The sequence below is a fragment of the Rhinolophus sinicus genome, chromosome 4 (assembly GCF_057876585.1).
Source record: "Rhinolophus sinicus isolate RSI-liver-muscle chromosome 4, RSI-T2T, whole genome shotgun sequence".
Taxonomy (NCBI): Eukaryota; Metazoa; Chordata; class Mammalia; order Chiroptera; family Rhinolophidae; genus Rhinolophus; species Rhinolophus sinicus.
In genome coordinates this window covers 93,598,182-93,611,852 of record NC_142504.1, presented here as the reverse complement: position 1 = coordinate 93,611,852, position 13,671 = coordinate 93,598,182, and the positions used below count along the sequence as shown (strand labels likewise).

At 38.0% G+C, this 13,671-nt stretch overlaps 1 pseudogene; it reads left to right on the top strand.

Annotated features, from left to right (window-relative positions):
* Positions 1-5,842: 5,842 nt before the first annotated feature.
* Positions 5,843-12,952, top strand: LOC109451431 (small ribosomal subunit protein eS8 pseudogene; annotated as a pseudogene).
* The last annotated feature ends 719 nt before the right edge of the window (positions 12,953-13,671 follow it).

The window sequence follows — 13,671 nt, the reverse complement described above, 5'->3', positions numbered from 1 at the left end:
CCACCCAATAAAAGTATTAACGATATTAGTATTGCAGAAATTCTCTAGGGAAGCAAGTAGTGAAAGGAGGTGTAATCACAGCGAAGGAAATATAATATTGTGTCCCTAAATCCATGGTTCTTGAAGGAGGATGTCTCAGGCATCCAGTCACAGAACTCTCTTTTGATATCTTTGTTCACCTTTTTACATTGATTGTTCTAACTCATACTTACAGTTATTGTTGTGACTTAGTTATTGCCATTACTGGTTTACTAGCATATATTCTACGGCAATATTTTCAAGTTGAGTGTAATACAAACAGATCAATACTTAATACCACGCATAGTTGAAAAATATCTTTCTTTCTTTGCTTTTTACTACAACACTTGATTAGTAGTTGTACGATGCATGGAGGAGTTTTGCAATGGATAGAGCTATAAGTAGATATAATTTGCTCCCTCTGAATTTTGAAGAAATTTCTTCATCATCTTTAGTATTTATGTATATGAAACTTGGAGGTAGATGGCATAGGATTAAAGGTGGCTCTCATTCTTATTTCCTTGGCAGTTCAAGTAAGTGTTTTTCACCTCACCATCCTCGTTTATAAGATGAGAAGAATACTAGAATTGTAGTAAGGATGAGTTACTACACATAAAGTATTTAGCTTAGTGCCTACCACTTAGTAATATTCAATAAAGGTTGACTATGCTTCGTGGTTGCTAAATTTCCTAATAAGAAGTCGTCATTTTCATTTTATACCTTTATATATAATCTCTGTTTATATTTATGTTGCATCTATTTCTAGAAATTTTCATGAATTCTTCTTTTCCTTGGAGAAGTTAAATTTCACAGAATGTGTCTAGGTAAGATCTGTAATCATCCATCCTCCTTACGTATAGATAGATTTTTAAGTTTGAATTCTGTCTTTGCCTCAGAGCAATTTGGTTTTATATTTCTTTCTTTATTTCCTCTACTATCTAGTTTTGCTATTTCTCGAAGTGATTTCAGAGAGAGAAATCTGTCCTGAATCTATTCTGCATTTCTCTTTATGTTTCTTATCTATATCCTATCTCTTCATACTGTTGCTATAAATTGCACATCCCTAATTTTTCTTCCCTGTTGACAAATTGCCCATTCACTCAATTTTTTATTTCAGTAGTAAAATATATTTTGGTTTTCAGGAAATCTTTCTTATTGTGTGATCATTGCTTTGTCATAGCAGCCTACTATTTTTCTTGGATGTAATATCCTGCTAAGTCTCCTTAAAAATGAAAATTAGAATTTAATTCTCAATCCTCTTTTCCCTGAATTATTTCACCTTCCTCTGGGATTAGATCCTTTGTTGCTCATTCATCTCAGTTCTTCTTTTTTTTTTTTTTTTTTCTTTTGTTTTTCTATGTCTGCTGAACTTTGGCTATGTGTTTATATATGTAGATATTTTTATGTAATTTCAATCAAGTGAATGCATGCATATATACATATTTATATATATATGATTTTTCTAAATCATATGCTCATATTTTTGTGTGAACATTTACAGTTTTAAACATTTTTATGAATTAACATATGTATATGTTAAAATTTCAAATATGGCCTAAAAGACTATTGTTCAACAGCAGGCACCACACCGCTCTATCCCAAAACCTGTTCCTATGTCTCAGACTTGTAGTAGGAAGTTTCTACTGTTTCATTTCCTCTTGCATGTAACTCAGTTATTCTAAATCATGTGCTTATATTTCTGTATGAACATTTACAGTGCTAAACGTTTTGTGTGAAGTTTCTACTGTGAAAGATGAAAACCTTAGCACTCATACCATGATCCCAGTATATACTTGCCTCTCCATATTTTCATATCACAACATTTTAAAAATCAATATACAGTATTTACACTATAATTTTATAGATGTGCTTTTACTTTGCATCTATCCTGTAGGACGTTTGCTGTGCTTCTTGAGCCTGTAAGTTAGCGTTGTTCTCAGTGAAACAATTGCTCGGTCTTACTAGTGTAAAAGAAGATGACCTCTTTTGACCTGAGTCAAGGGGTCAAGGTCTTTGGCTTTCTCTTTACTGCAATAAACACGTAGGAAATGTGCCTGCCATACCAACATGTTGGCCTGTCCTACCTGGATAACTAAAAGAAAAGCAGATTTCTATGAGAAAAAGAATCAGAATATTTTCCCATTTCCCATTATCATTATTTTAAAACATGCAAAATAATGTCTAGGAAGTGCTAAATTTTCACTGCTTATCATACAATCCAATAAAAATTCCATTAAATAACTTAAAAACCAATCTTATTAAAATCCAGTTTATATGTGCTTTTGACCGGTTTCCCATTCTGTGTCTCTACAACACCATTTATCTTTTAATGCAATAAGGAAAGTATCCCAACTTAGATTTCTGTTTGGTTAAATATGAATCCATAGAGAATGCAATCAGTTACCTCGGGGCCCAGAAAAAAGCTATTTGACTCTTTTTTCAATTAATCAATTTTAAAATTAGAGTGACATACAATATTAGTTTCCAATGTGCAACACAGTAACTGAGCATGTATATACCTTACAATGTGATCACCGTGATACGGCTAGTAACCATTTGTCACCGTACACAGTTATTTCGACACTATTGATTATAATCTCAATGCTACACAATCCCTGTGACTTATTTTATAACTGGAAGTTTTCACCTCGTTTTAAATCTGCTCTGATTTTTCAAGACATATTCCATTAGTAAATGTTTCTAATAAAACGCCAATTTACATACTAAAAGGGTCCAAAGGTACTGATATATTAGAAAATTCTGTGAACTTATGTCGGCTTTTATCCTACTTGACCTCATAGAAGCCTTGCACATAAATGAACACTCTCTCTTCTTTCTCTTCATGCCCATACTCAACTCAGTCCTGGTTTCTACCTTCTTCTCTCATCATACATGATCATTTTTTTTCTCCCTGTTTCTAAAAATATATATATATATATTGGTATTCCTTAAAAGTTGACCCTAGTCAATTTCTGTTCTTACATTGTACTTCCTCCCTGGGCCATCGACTTAAGCCTTTGACTTTAATTATTAAAATATGTTTACCACTCCCATTCACTCATTCAGCAAACATTCTAAGTGCTAAAATACAGCACTGAACATAATAAATATATCCTTTAAAAAAATCTAAAAATTTAGGAGAGAGGTCAAATAATAAAACATAAATAAATAAGATGTGATAACATAAAATAGGATAATATGACAGGAAGTGAATCAGGACCACTCTAGTCTGGGGAACCAAGAAAGGACTCACAGAGGTTGTGACATTTCATCTGAGACATGAGTGATAAGAAAAAGCAGCACATGCAAAGAGCTATCCAAACAGAAGAAATAACTAGTGTAAAGGACTGAAGGAGGAAGCAAACTTGGTGTATTTGAAGAATAGGGTTTGGAGAAAGCAACTGTGGCTGAATTATGGAAAGAAAAGATGTTAAAAGCAGCAGGTAAGTTTGGAGAGATGGACTGAGGACTGGTCATTTGGATTTATAATCTAAGGAGTTAGGACTTGATAGTTGGTGTGATAGGGAGTCAAAGAAGTGTGTTGAGCAAGGCAATGACATCTGATTGCCTTTGAAAAAGATCAATCTGGCTCCTGTGAGGAAAATGGAAAGAAATAGGGTGAGATATGCAGCAGGGAAAAGTTTTAAGAGGCCATTGCAATAGTCTAAGTGAAATCTTATAATGGTTTGACTAAAAATAGAAGTAGCCAGATTTTAGCTTACTTAGAGGTGGAGTCAAAAGGATTCCATTATGATGAATTAAGTGTTTGGCATCATCTCTGTTATTGACCTGAGCACCTGGGTAGTAATGATGCTATTTACTAAGAAGAAGAATGTTAGGGAAGAAGCTGGTTTCAGTGGGGGAGTGGGTATATACAAAAAAATATTTATCCTAAAGATATATGTACTCCTATGTTCATTGCAGCATTATTCACAGTGGCCAAGACATGGAAAAAAACAAAATGTCCTTTGAAAGATGATTAGATAAAGAAGATGTGATACATATATACAATGAAACACCACTCAGCCATAAGAAAAGATGAAACAGTGCCGTTTATGACAACATGGATGGATCTTGAGATGATCATGCTAAGCAACATAAGTCAGACAGAAAAAGTCAAGAACCATATGATTTCACTGATGTGTAGGATATAAAACTGAAAGCAACAAGTGAACAAGACAAAAAAACAAGCAAAATCTCATAGACACAGACAACTGTTTAGTGGTTACCAGAAGGAAAGGGGGGAGGGGAGAGGTAGAATAGGGTAAAGGGAGTCATATATATGGTGATGGAAGGAGAACTGATTCTGGATGGTGAATATACAATGCTATATATAGATGATATGTTATAGAATTGTACACTTGAAACCTATATAATTTTATTGATCAATGTCACCCCAATAAATTTAATTTAAAAAATTAAAAATAAAGAATTGCTTTAAATATGTTAATTTTGAGATCCAAGTGGAGAAGTTGACTAGACTTGTATATATCAATCTGGATTTTGAGGGAGAGAATCTGACTAAAGGTGTAACTCAATATAAAAGCCATTGGTAGATACAAGGTATTTAATGGAATGATACTTGAGATTACTTGTAAAGAGAGTTTTGATGGAGAAGAAAAATTAGTCCAATATCAAATTCAACATTTAAAGGCTGGAAAGAGGAGCAGGTAGCAGCAAAAGAAATAGAGAAGGAATCACCAGTGATATTGAAGATAACCAGAGATTAAAATATGATAAGAGCCAATAAGGAACTATGTCAAGAAACAGAATGATCTGTTCTGTTTAAAGCTGCTGAGAAGTCAAGTAAGAAAGGAAAATAACTGGGGCTACTGGTTCTTTCATTAACATCATCAGGGCAGATCTTTCTTCTGAGTTTTTGATCTATAAACCCACCTACTATTTGACATCTTCTGGATAACACCCAAGCATTTGTGGTCCAATTGAACGAATCCTCTTCCCAAATTAACTTGTTTTTCCTTCCAGGCCATAGCCTGATGAACAATAACACCATTCCTTCAATCATGCACGTCAGAAACCCTGCTGTCATCTGTGACTCTTCCTTCTTTACCATTTCCCTCATCTCATTGTGTCCACTCAATTGTACTTACTAAATATTTTTCTGAGGTTGTTCTCCTCAGCTGAGACTACCAGTCTCAAAAACCAAGCTTCCAACAATCTCTTGTTTTCATATTGGAAGAGTTACTTAACATTCAGTCTCTCTTCCTTCCAATTCAGCCTAAGTGATCTTCTAAAAAGCCCAAATTTGAATTCACCTCCCTTCAACATTCCCTTCCCATCTGCTTTAAAACACCTCATGGATCTCTTGTTCTCATTGCCCTTAGGAAGAAAACTTCAGTGTAACCAAAGATTAATTAGTGGAATGACAGGTTGAGAAAGTAACTTGCGTTTTGCTTTCCGCTGTTGTAGTGAGAGGGACCCCTATTTGTCCTTGTGGGTGAGTGAGGAATAGTTGACTCATAAGAGATACATAACGGATCATTTTTACGCCTTATCAGATAGCCCATCAGTGCTGTTACGGGAAACAGAAGTGGAAGAAGCACCTTTGTCTTTAACATAGGAGGTAAAACCCTGAATGAAGAACAGAAGTAGAGGGTGAGCAGAGGCCAGAGAAAGATAAGAGAAAGGGTTTGGGGTTCAGTTGGTTAAACACCTAATTCTTATCTTAACACCTGTCCCAGATTTGGCCTGAGTAGGAGGAAGAGTAGCATTTTAGGAGTACTCGTCAGACTAGAGGACACATATAGGCATAAGCCTGAGACTGATTCAGTAGAACATTCTGGACCATGGTTTAAGTGAGATCATGGCAAAGCCCATGCTGAAGACATTGCCCAAGGTCATTGTGCATCAGGTTAGGATGCATCCCAGCAACTCAGCACTTACGTAAGCTCTGGGAACCTCCAAACACTCAAATAGTTGGAGAAGGATCTCAGATGCCATTTCCTTGATCTGGGCAAGGGCTTTTCAGGGAACCTCAAGCAGAAAACGAAGTGGGATGGACACAGTTATTAAACTGAAATTCTTATCAAGGCCTTGCAAGGCCCCTGTCTAATTCTAATGCCACTGGCTTCTTTGTTGTCTTCTTACAAGCTATTCCAGTTTCTTTCAATCCTTTAAACTTATGTTATTTCCCATCTTGGGCCTTTCATCATACTGTTCCCTCTATGTAGAAAACTCCCCTTCTCCCAAGATCCCTCTTCATATTCAACCAATAAATATTTAAGAGTTTGTTATGTGCCGGACTCTATGCTTTGTGCTGAATATACTGTAGTGACTAAAGAGGCTTGTTCCTTGTCCTCCTGGAGCCTACAATCTAGTGAGGGAGACAGAAGATAAGTGAGTATGCAAATGAAAGTATGTCATTACCAATTATGCAAGTGTTCAGAATAAAACCACTGGAGTGATGAAAATGTCCTAGAATTGACTGTAGTGATGGTTTTATAACTCCATTGAATTGCCTACTTTCTCTGGGAGAATTATATAGTATGTGAATTATATCTCAATAAAGCTTTTTTCAACTAATGAATAAAACCAGTGTGTGTGTAATGATAACTACTAGGGGGGATGGAGAAGACCGTCTAACTCTGAGTTCTGAGATGAGACATATTGGTTAAGGAGGAGGAAGCCACAAGAAATAATGGGAGGTGATAGGGGAGGAGTACAGGGGATTAAGTGAAGGGCTGAGCATTCTAGAAAGTAACATGCACAATGTCCTTGATATAACAAAGAAATCAGTGTGTTTGAGGAAATAAAAAGTGGCTGGGGGAATCAGGGACCGAAAAGATCATTTTGGTCCCCAATGATGCTGCTGAGCAGGACAGAGGTGGATCCTATATAGCACTATAAGGTATTGTTTTGTTTTGTTTTTTCCGTATGTAATGAAGAGTCAGTATCAGGATATTATTGACATTATAAGAAGTTAATTCTACCAACTACAGAGAGCAGATGTGAATCAATCAACAAAGGAAACAATAAACCAGCCATGAGACGATGGTGAGTTCGAACAATGTGATTGCTGGGAGATAATTATCCCCAGATTTGGTGTTTCTTCACATCTTCCCAGCAAAAGGTGTTGACAACTTTGTTCAAAGATGTCAGCATAACAGATAGCCCTGGACACTAGGATAGTGTCTCCTCCAGGTCAGAGGTAATAATTGTTTCCTGATAAGAACAATAAAGATAATGTGTTTCCTGGAGGACAAAGACTGGGCAAGCTTGTAGCAGCTCCTATAAAAGATCGGGTGTTTCCTAAGCTCAGTTTTCCTCAGCTGTGACACAGCATGTACTGTATCCACCAGGACTTGCCTCTATTACATCCCATGGGATTTGGGAGCAAGGGGAACTGAAATGAACATAAAGTGTATACTGCCTACTGTCTAAATTGATTTGAGCTCATCGTCTCCTCACAAACTATGTAAACGTAGATGGCCAGCCTAGCTGCAGTATAACAGCTGCTTGGAAACTGCTTGATTAAGGATTAGACAGCTAATGAATTCATGATGAGAGGTGGGGGGCGTAGCCCTGTGTGCACCACACACACATACAAACCACCCTCCGTAACCAGGAACAAGACAGAAATTCATCACAGAAGGACATTCCACTCTAATTATTAGTGAGATAACTCCAGCACATACATGGTGGGGACAAAGATACCTTTTTCATACCAAAGTAAGCACACTAACCATCTAGTAGGAAGATCACATGGATGAGAGCCAGGAGAACCTGGTCCTACTTCCAGGCTGTCATTAACTAGCTATGGGACATCAAATAGGGTATTTTCACATCTCTGAAACACACATTCCTTGTGTGGAATGTCAAGGGGTGGAGTGTTTTGTCACCGTTACATTCTAGAACTTAGGATGGCTACAAAGAACAAAGTCAAATATCTTAGGAGCATTCTTACACGGCAGCGTATCAGCAAGTTTTTGTTATGTAACAAAAAAGTCCAAAATGTAGAACAACTTATTTTGCCCACATATTTGCAGGTCAGCTATGCAGGCTGGGCTCAGCTGGGCAAATCCTCTGCCCTGGACTAGACTTGGCTGATCTTATCTAGGAGTCACTCATGAGCCTGCTGCCAGCTGCTGGGTCAGTTTAGGATCTGTCGACTGTTGGCCAGTCACCTCCATTCTCCACCATATGGCCTCTCATCCTCCAGCAGATTATCATGGACACCTTCCCTTGGTAGCAGGGTGCCCCAAAAAAGCGAGAGGGAAAACCCAATGAAAAAGTGCTTGGCAAGTTTCTGCAACTGTCACGACTGCTTGCATCCCGTGGGCCAAAGCAAGTCACGTGGTCAAACCCAGAGTCAGTGTGGAAAGACACAGGGAGTCCTGAACAAATTGAAGCCTTTATTATACTCACCATATCAGAAGAAGGGATATTAAAAATGAAAATTTGGATGATAATTGTTCACTGCTTCCTTCATAAAGCTATCATGTCTGGATTTTTCAAAGTGTTCTAGTTTCATAAATTTTCTAGTTTCATTCATTTTGAATGAGTATAATTTATTAAATATATTTATAATACTAATATACATTAATCTCACATATTTATTTGTAGATAAATTTGAAACTAATAATTAGCATTTTTTCAGAATTTGATCCTTTATATTCAGTCTGGGAAATATGGCTACTGTAGTTATTCACTCTTCAAAGATTTATTTCTGACCAACTACTAAGAGGTATTAACATGGCACTTCATTATGGAGGGCTGTGTCATTACAAAGGTATTTTTCAATCCAAAACTGATAAGGAGAGCTAATCTAGTTTGCAACTAATACCTTTAAGAGACAAAAGCTATAATCCTTTCCAGCAGCTTTTTGGTTCTCTTGTTCAGGATTATAATAACTACTAGAGAAAAAATTGACTCTTCTTGATCTTTTCTCTTACAAAGAGCCCTTCTAAGCTAGAATTTATTTTTAATCTTTTTATCGGCTATAAATCCTATTTATTTAACTATGTACAGTCAAAATTCATTTTTCTGGAACTGTAATACCCTGTTTCAAGGAATTCAGAAGAATTGGACTGCCAATGGACCGCAGAATGCTTTTGCCTGCCCTTAACCTGGAAAAACAAACATCCATAATGGAGCACTCCTTAGCAGAGATTACTCTATCAAGAAACCTTCTACAAATTCAGAAATCATTTAGAAAGAGAGAAGTAAGCGGAACCTTTGTTCCTGCCACTTTCTTGTCCCCAGATAAGATGAGATGATCTTCTTGTCTAATCAAAATGCTGTTAGGTAGATTAACTACTCTCACATAAACCCAGGAGAGGGATTTGGTATACCTCGGAACAGAGCCTATGTGCCATGTGGAACAGTGACTGTAAAATCCCCAAATTACAGAAGAAATGTCTCAAGAGAAAGTGGGAGGACTGTCCTTCATTTTGAGGAATGCTCCATTTGGAGTCCTCATTTTCCCTGGAATTGTTTACTTTTCTCCCAGAATGTAAGAGGGCTCTGACAAGGGCACTGCTGACACCTGCTTACAGAATCAGGATAGGCTTTGTCCTAACCGCGGGAATACTTTCCTCAGAATTAAACATAGTTAGATCGATTTATAAGTATTAGTTTAATGTTTCTATGTCTTCATGACCCACCTTAACTTGTTACTAACATACATTATTAGGCATTGAAACTTTACCTAATGATTTTGAAAGAGAAATTGATCATAATCAATTCATCATTCTGAAATTGAGTCCTTTTCCTAACACCTTTTCTCTTGTAGAAAGGGAACTTTCCCTTTAACATCATGTATAATACTGGGAATGAATGTCTATGGATGAATTGATTTTTAGAACTAACAAGAATGCTAATAAGATGTAGGCATTTTGTTGCCACAGATTTGTATTTTATTGGGCAATGCATCAGCAAACTTGTTCCTTTCTTTGTGTGTTGGATAAAACAAAAGGAGTAAAAAGAAAAGAAATATGGTATATAAAAATTTAACGAATGCAAAGACCTTCAAAGTGTCACTGGGACTGAAAGTACAAAGCTTATCCCACTAATGGAATATGCAGAAATAAAGCTATTAGAGCATTAAATTCTCTGGCCGGATGATAGGCTTGTACCTGCCCAGCTCTTTTTCCTGTCCTGATCACTCTGCCATTTTTATCACTGAATCATATTCCGTCTCCTTCATTTGCCGTCTGCCATAGGAAAGGGACTCCTGTTACTCCCCCACGATGCCCAGTGCCCTGGAGAAGAATTTTAATGGTCTACACTGTTTGGTTCTTTGCTATTACTTTGTTAAATAACCACTTGTTACTTGGACCTAACTTTAGATACAGTCAATGTTGGGATCCAAGAGCGTTTCCCCAAATTATATCAAAGTGACATTTTCCATTTTATCTCAATGGTTTAAAGGAATATTTCTATTTTAATTAACGACCTTAAAAATAACACATCTGGAGATGGAAAAACAAGCAATTAAAATGCAGAGCATCCCTGCTTGAGTGTTTCCCCTCCCCACCCCCCAGAGGGTCGGTAGGGGAATCAGCAATCTGAATACAATCATTTAAAATATCTACTTGTGAAAAATCTATACATAAAAGCCTTTCCTCCATAAACTGATACCAATTATTCCTATCTAGGCAAAAAAAGAGAAAGAGAACATTACTCTGTATCCTTCAACCCATATATGCAGAGTTATACACAGATGCACATACTCATATTTACCCTACACACACACACACACACACACACACACACACACACACACACACTTCTAAATGAGAACTGTGCCTGGAAGTGAAAGGAAATGGTAAGAAAAATGTTTCTGGTATCTAGGTAGACATTAGCATAAAGTGGACCCATTAGCAGATGAGATAAACATTGAGAAATTCATATTTTTAATATGTTCTTCCAAAACAAAAGTTAAAAGGAAACATTGCCCCACTCTCCCTTTCCTTAGTCATAATAAACAGAAAGAAGGAAGGGACTCCAATCTGTGGGGCAGATGGGGTTTCGCACATCTTAGCTGTTGATATAAATGGAATTCCCAGCAGCAGGAAACTGCCTATCAGTGAATTGGACTTCACTGAGCCCCTCCCATCACCCTGTGTCTTTGAGGCGCACTACCCACACATGAGGGATGCGTAAGTCAAACCCTGAGAGAGTGGGGAAGGGAAACAGCTTCAAGGGTCGAAGCGTGTGGAACTATTACTGAGATACAGAAATCACATTGTTATATTATGGTCTCATTAACCATGGACAAACCCCAGCAGACCTGGCCTTTCAGACACTTAGAGCACTCAGGTGCCTAAAAGCTCCTCCCCATCTTATCTGAACCACTCTGACTGATGCTGAGAAGGGAGGATGTGAGTGCAAGATTCTCATTTATCCTGAGATTTCCAGCTCAAGTGGAAAGTGATGCAGAGGGACTAATACCATAGGCATTCAATATGTTTGAGTACAGTTTGGAGTTCCAGTAAGTTTCCTTCTGTAACTAATTACAGGATTTCTGGAAAGACTGTAAGAGACATGAAAGCTTTTAGTATACCAAAAAATTAAATTTGGAAAAAAAAGAAAAAAACTCTTGTTGCAGAGTCTAAAGACATGGTTTTTCTTTCTACAACTACCCTATTAATAAGTTATGTGACTTTGAGAAACTTGTATCTATTGCTTATTAGTAAGACAGGGAAAATTTTATCCTATTTATTAACAAATGACATCAAGAAAAACCCCTCTGAAAAGTATACACGTAAAATAGAACCATCCATGAAAGACAAGGTATGGTCTGAACATTAAAGATGGTCAGAAGTGTAAGATCTCACATTAACCCCTCTCGTCAAAGGAAACAGATAAAGAATGGATTGGTAGAAGGGATACCAGGAACACAGTGAGAAATGATGAAATGGGGATAGAATCTTAACCTTCTAAATCTAGGAGGGATCTAAACAGGTCACTAAATCTTAGACTTGTTTTTAGACCCCAAATAACACATTTGTTATGAGCGGAACTGTAACCCCTCAAAATTCATATGTTGCTCTTTCCAATCAGCACCAAACCATAGACATCTCTTGGGACAACTGGCACAAGACTGAGGGCAAGAGAACGCCCTACCACAAGAAGAGAAAATATGAGATGGGACAGCCAGCTGCCAACAATAAGATTGGCTCCCGCCGATTCACACAGTCCGTCTGTGTGGAGACAGCAAGAAGTACGGTGCACTGAGGCTGGACGTGGGGAACTTCTCCTGGGGCACTGAGTGTTGTATACACAAAACAAGGATTACTGATGTTGTTTACAATGTACCCAACAACAAACTGGTCTGCACCAAGACCCTCGTAAAGAACTGCATAGTTTTCATTGACAGTGATGTGGGCGAGCCCCCTCACTATAGAAATTTTAACCCTCCTTTTCCCTAGTTTCTTAGCTCCTGGCTTTGATTACTCTTCTAATAATAAACTGCTTTTTCACTCTTTACCTCAGTGTCTCATTCAATCCTTTGCTCAAGATGCCAAGAACCTGGACACCATGCCAAGGAGGGCCCACCCCCCAGGAAGGTAACAGCTATGTTTCCCACTTATCCTCCCTGAGGCCCTGGCTTGACCCCCAATGTGGGAAGCTAACCTAGACTCCATCCAGACGCCTCCGGGTTCAACCCGCGGTGTGAGGGCCCAAGCCTGGACTTCTCACCCACCGAGAAGGGCCCACTCTCCGGTAACAACAGCACAGCACACCCTACCGACAGTGCTACGAGTCCCACTATGCACTGCCCCTGGGCCACAAGAAGGGGGCCAAGCTGATTACTGAGGAGAAAGATTTTAAACAAAACAACATCAAAGAAAATTCAGAAGAAATATGATGAGAGGAAAGAGAATGCCCAAATCAGCAGTCTGCTAAGGAGCAGTTCCAGGAGGCCATGCTTCTTGCTTGCATCACTTCAAGACCAGGCTAGTGTGGCTGAGCAGATGGCTGTGTGCTGGAGGGCAAGGAGCTGGGGTTCTACCTGAGGAAAACCGAGGCCTGGAAAGGCATATAAACCACCCTCCCTCCTAGCTTAATCCGTGTAATAAAGGAGTTTTGTGTTCTGAAAGAAAAAAAAATTCATATATTGTGGTCTTAACCCCCATACTTCAAACTGTGACTGTATTTGGAAATAGGGGTCTACAAAGAGATAATAAAGTTAACATGAGCCTGTTAAGTGTGCCCTAATCCAACACGACTGGAGTCTTTATAAGAGAAGATTAGGACACAGACACACATAGAGGCAAGACCCCGTGAAGACACAGGAGAGCATGGCCAATCACTAGTCCAGGAGAGAGGACTGCGGAGAAACCAACTCTGCTGACACCTTGATCTCAGACTTCTAACCTCCAAAATTGTGAAAAAATAGATTTCTGTTGTTTAAGCCACCCACTCTGGTACTTTGTATGGCAGCCTAGCAAACTGATACGGCACTGGAAATATTTTTTTATCTATTCATTTAGCAAACATTTGTTGAGCATCAGGCATTGGGTTAATGTTAAAAGGAAAAAACAAGAAAAAAAAGCAAAACCAAATCCAGTTTCTGCCCGTTTCCAACTTACAGTTTATTGGAGGAGACAAACATTATCAAATCATACACAGAAATGTGCAATTGCAATTGTGGTGTCTGGTGCTCTGAGGGTATAAAACAGAAGGATG